Source organism: Pygoscelis adeliae, unplaced genomic scaffold (genome assembly GCF_000699105.1).
Source record: "Pygoscelis adeliae isolate BGI_AS28 unplaced genomic scaffold, ASM69910v1 Scaffold42, whole genome shotgun sequence".
In the NCBI taxonomy this organism is placed as follows: domain Eukaryota; kingdom Metazoa; phylum Chordata; class Aves; order Sphenisciformes; family Spheniscidae; genus Pygoscelis; species Pygoscelis adeliae.
In genome coordinates, this window is record NW_008824283.1 from 892,418 (window position 1) to 898,293 (window position 5,876).

Below are 5,876 nucleotides of genomic sequence, written 5' to 3' on the forward strand. Positions count from 1 at the left end.
CTACCACAGCGTTGCCTCCCAAGTCAAGGCTGCACCAACCACTACAAGGAAAGGTTGAATTGACACATTACCAATGCAAAAGTAACCCTAAAAATATTAAGAGCACACCACTCCTTATGTAGTACTTATTTTATTAAACAAATGCTTCCTTTTCATCCAGAGAGACTTCAGAATTACACAGATGGTTAAAACATATCTATAGTAGTGGTAGTAATTTAGAAATCTCTCTGGGGGAAAACAAGGTTTTAGCCTTTTTTTTTTTTCTTTTAAATGGCAGTGAGCTGGATTTTAAGGTGGAGTGAGTTTATTTCTGTCGTGGCTGCCACAGAGAAAGCTCCATCACCCACAGATAATGCCAGATGGTGAGCTGTGCCCAAGTCCATCAGGCAGAGGCCTCAAGAAGAGGTTCAAAGTATAACTGGGGATTGCATCTCTCGCTCAAGGGGCAGCCAACGGAAACAAAACCAGAGTAGGTTGGATATAACCACGGTAGCACAAATCCAAGGGCTGCTGCCGTGCTCCAACCAGCTCTGCAAGTGGCAGAGAAGCCTTGGACCAGCCTACGGGACAAAAGATAACACAGAGTAAGGAAACCATGTGCGTTCAGTGGCACAGCTGATTTAGGACTAGTTCTATCGAAAACCCTGTTAACTTACTGGTATATCATTAAGGTGGATGAATGGTTACATGGTTCAACAGAGCTGATAATCCTTTGCCCGCGGTGCAGTTGCAGAGGGTATAACATTTTCTGGAGATGGTGGAGGGGACTCTCAATGCACCATATGGTCTCTTCCAGCCCTTGCACCGTGCCGAGGCTTGTGCTCTCATGTGACACACCATTAGCGAGTCACACGCAGCAGAAAGCAATTTTATGGCCAGATCCTGCTCTTAGAAGCTATGATGACTAAACTAGCTAATCAAATCAGCATAAATTTGCAAACACCGTTTTAGCAGCTGTGACCGTAAATATCATCAGCGGAATGTGAATAATCCCGAGCACAAGATGAGTTGAGTAATGGGTTCCCAATGGGTGTTGAAGCCATCAGTCCGCTGCCTGGCAACTCAGAGATGGGGGCGAGGGGGGGAGGTTTGATTATGATGAGCCTGAAACAGCAGATGCAGTTATCACGACAAAGCAGCTAGAGCACACGCACCAGAAAAAGAAAAAAAATCATTTACTGAGACAAATAATTGTGGTGGATGCCCTGTTCTCGCCCCGTTGTCCCCCAAACACAGGCACATGTGCACGTTCCACGTGGAGGGATGTGTTTTAGCATTCCCAAAGTGACTCATTTGGCATTTTCCAGGGACCTGCAATAGACTCCCCGCACGCACATACCATTTTGTCAACAAGCCATAAAAATAATCAGCCGAGGTGAAATTCACTGAGAACACAGACACCAAGGCTAAATTTGTTTTTAATTTGTGCCAGCTTCTGCTAATGGGAGCCAGGGTGCAGGGATCCCAGCACTAACAAAGGGGAGGGGGGGAAAAGCTGCCGAAATTAACAGTACGCGGCAGTCTTAACCTCCCCTCTGGTGAGGACCAGCCATGCACGTGGTCCCAGAGCAGATGGAGCAGACTGGAGTGGGCATGGCCAGAGCGGAAGGACTATCCCGTGAACTGCTCTGCCAGCTGCCCCGGGGAGAAGGCAGCTGGAAACACAGCCAGCCTCTCCCCTAGCAAAGCGCTTTAGTGAGGGAAGCAGCTTTTGCAGCTCAGAAAAATGAATATACCTCCCTGCACCTGCCAGCATGAATCTGGCTCAGCCATATAGATATAGATGTAGATATAGATATAGATATAGATATAGATAGATATAGATGTTTGCAAAAAACATGGGAAAAAGACCAACCGTGATGTCTCAGTCCTGATGGCTTTTGGTAGGCTGTTAAAAATGCTTGGCTATTAGGGACCATATCCTGGTCTGATGATGATATCCCACCCCACTTTGAGGCAAAATCCAGAGTCTAGAGGGCAGGAGAAATATTGCATTGCATCTTGCATTGCATTGCGTAAAGGTAACCTGTGTTTGCCGGAGTCATCAAAATCTCGTGAAGAGAAGGCCTAAGCGTGGGTATATCTACATGACAGTCATTACAGCTCATGCCGATAATGTAACTTTTAGCTGAGCTTTAAAGCTGATCTGCAGTAGTGTAGAAACCAAAGTGAACAAGGAATGTGAGCATTTCCAAGTTTCCAAGGAGCTGGCAGCCCAACCTGGGCTTTGCTTTGCTGCAACCAGGCACGTTGCTTGGAGTACCAAGTATGTAGATGCCCTAGGCTGCTAGTTTAAAACTTACGTACACACAAATGCATGGTCACTGCAAATTTTTGGTTTGCTCTATTTCCTTAGTTATGGTGATTATTGTTATATTTAGCTTTCAAGCAGTTCCAAAAGACTAAGCTGTGCCCAGGACCAAGGGGCAACCTTTCTGAGCTCATAAATCGGGATTTGAAGATACAGGCTTTCCTAAGTACCTGGCAGCCATGGTGGACCACACAAATGAACATGATGGATTCGGTGCTTAGAAAATGGAGATGAAAGCTGAAAGGAGAAAAAAAAAAAAAAAAGCTCTTCCCTGGCCAAGAAGCAAAAGGACAAGTGTCAGAGCATCTTGACATGCTGATGGAGAACATCAAAGACAAGGGTGGTGCCAGGTGCTGGTTCCACAGATCGCAGCAGTCTCAGTTTATGCCAGGAAAGCTTGTACAAGCACTGGCACTGTGCACAGGGAGCGTCTCAGTAAATATGTGGAAACACCCATAATAAGAACAGGAAAATATCAGAAGCAAGTGCAGGGGATCTAGCTGCCTCCCATACCAGCACTTAAGGTGTGTCCCTTAGCAGCTTTCCCTAGAGAAGGTCTGTGGTTTGCATTTGGGGTTTTTTTCACTTGTGTAGCATTTTAAATAACCTCCTTCCTCCTAAAGGGGAGTTTCTTTCAGCAGTGTCTATCCACTGAAGCTACCTCAGCTGTTAGCTACCCACTGACCTGAAACACTTCTACAAGACAACTACATGCTGCTGACACCAGATGTGAACGAGAAGATGGAAGGAAAAGAGCTGCATCTCTTGGTGCAGAAAAGGACTGGAGGAAGTCAGAACTGGGGAAAAACTGAGCTCCAGCAGCAAAAACGGCAACAGTATTTCTCCAGAGCATGGAGATAATTTGGAACAAAGGGGTGCGTTCAACACATTACACTCGGATGAGCCCAATCTGAAAATATACACCAACATCTTGGTCCAAGACAGCATAACTCTCCTGAGCCAGACCTATCACTAGTAATCAGTTTCTCCTTAAAAAACACACCCCAACTGGAACTCCAGTTACTAAAGCCAGGATGGAGAATTACTGGCAGAACCAGTGCAAACTCTGGCACGCGGTTTAAAGCCTTTTTTCAAGGTCCAGAAAATTCCAGCTCGCTCTCTTCAGCATGTTTCACTGCAGCATCAGCCTCTGCATGCCTGCATTGTGGCTGGGGCCTGGGCCAGGAGGTGCCAGCTACTACAAAAGATTTTTCTTGTGCTATTCTGGGTTTGATCTGAAACAAAACGTACTAGAAATTTTGGAAGAACATCTGTTCCCATCAAGTATCCAGCCCAAGCCTCCCAGACCCACAAGCTCTGGGTAATTCAATGAAAAAGCGAGGGAACATCTCAGTTTGTAGATGCAGAACTTTTAGCAGCGTTTGCTGCTCTTTGCTGCGCACACAGAAGCCCTGTCTTTTGTGATCCTCTGCACACAAGCTCAGTTCACGGACTTTCAGGGGGAGTAGAAAAGAGCTGCCTTTCCCGTATACATTTTTTCCCTAAGAGACATAAAGATGAAGGACGTGTTCCCCAATTCTGAGAATACTTACATTGATTTTAATTTATCAATGTGCTTGTTTGAGGGGGAACAAATATGGTCGTTATTTATTTCTGGCGCAGCAGCACATCCCGACCATCTTCCACCCCAAGAGCTGCCACAGGGCCCACGTGACAGGATCCTACCCAGACTCCAGCCATCGGGTTCGTGAGATAACAAAACCTTTCTTTGGCTCCCTGTGCCTTCAGGCAGGGCATGACTTGGAGCAAGCCCACCCACAACAAGCAGCACGTCTGTGAGGAATAACCCAGCCGTGGTGCCATGTGATATCTTCCCCTTCCAGGGGATTTCGAAAGCGAGCATCCTCGAGCGGCTCCTGCGCTGCAGCGGGGAGGCTGGGCTCCTCTCCGGCCAGACACCACCTGCCCAAGTAACTCCCCTTCGAGCCCTCCCCTACCCCAAGCCTGACAACCAGCCAAAGTGTGCAGGGACAGTTTTTCCTGGGGTTACAGCAGCCTGAGACTGCATGGGGTCTGGATATTGCCACATCGCTGCAGGGACGTGGCGTATAAAATAGTAATTTGTGGTACGGGCTTAGAGCTGAAATAGATACGACAAACAAAGCAAGAGAAAATCTATTGCTGTTTCTACTATAGCGTGGAAGCACTGAAAAATATAGACAGTATCTATCTCAGTTATAGTTACGGTTACGATATTTGCCACACTCTTGTGCCCAATATCACAGCCAGTCCCATCTAGGCAGATGGGGAATGAGCAGAGTAAACCTGGGTCCATCTACCCTACCCTTGGGAGCTGTGTCTGACGAGCAGTTTACAACCAGCGTTCAAAGATAAACCTAAATTAGGTGACAGTTTACCTCGAAATGCCATAAACCCTCGCAGTTTAGGAAGTGGCTGCACAGACCTCCTCGCAGCGGGCTAGGGATCTCCAAGAGGGGCAGGGGGCAGGGCTGAAGGCAGGAGCGTTTTCGGCCACGTCGTGCTGGGACCAAGGGAAGGGGTTGGTGGGTCAGAGCCCTTCATTTCCCACATCGAACCTCCCGTGAGGCCCAGCTGCAGCTGGTGGAGCAGGACGGCTTCCTCTGCTCTCTGCCCATCGCTATTACTGGGGAGCACACAACGAGGGGGATTAATTCTGGATAAATCCCATTGCCAGAAAGAGGATGTGAAGTGTTCCTGCAACATCCCAATTAGAGAGAGGTGCATGCAGCAAAGTTATCTGCTTCACACTCCATATTTTTTCCCAGCAGCAGGAAAAAGGATTTCCTGTCGCCCACTAAATCATCAATGTTTCTTGCCTGCACAGCTTTTATTATCCCTTACACTAACTTCTGGGGGCACTGTTATTTTTTCGTAAGAGAAGACCAGAGTTTGAAGTTCCATGATTTTTTTTGTCATCCACTCTGGTTTTGTTTCAGTTTTTTCCTGATAGGGGAACCAGTGACATTTCAAAACAGCACATTTGCTGTATGCTCGCTCAGAAGAAATTAAGGTCCTGTCTATGCACTTTCCCTCAGAAAATGCCTCCCAAGCTTGTGGCATTAAAAAAAATAATCTGATTTCACAGAAGCACAAAGACACAAATTATTTCAAAGCAAGGCCATGCAAAATAAAACCTACCATTAAATACAAGAGGCTGGAATCAGAGATCCCATCTCTGATTATATTCACTCCCCAACAGAAGTTTTGCCCAAGTTAGAACTGCTGGGTCAGGTCCATTATTTTCTCACACATACCAAGCAGGGTCACCAGTGTGACATCCTGAGCACATATGCAAAGGGCTTTGACATTACATATGCTTAATCCTCACATACAGGGATATCTTCTCATAACAGGTTTAACTGCACAAGTGTGCACACTGGGGTCAGCTCTAATCGTCTTAGAGCAGAGGTACGGAGATATTGATGTTACCTATCTACCTCTCTGTCTGTGCTAGACACATCTGAGGCTGAGCGCAGCCCATGCTCCCGCCTCACAGGCGCTGGGGCTTGGGTTTGGAGGCCAGCACGCAGCCTCACAGATTTCAGGGCTGGGAGTGTTTCAC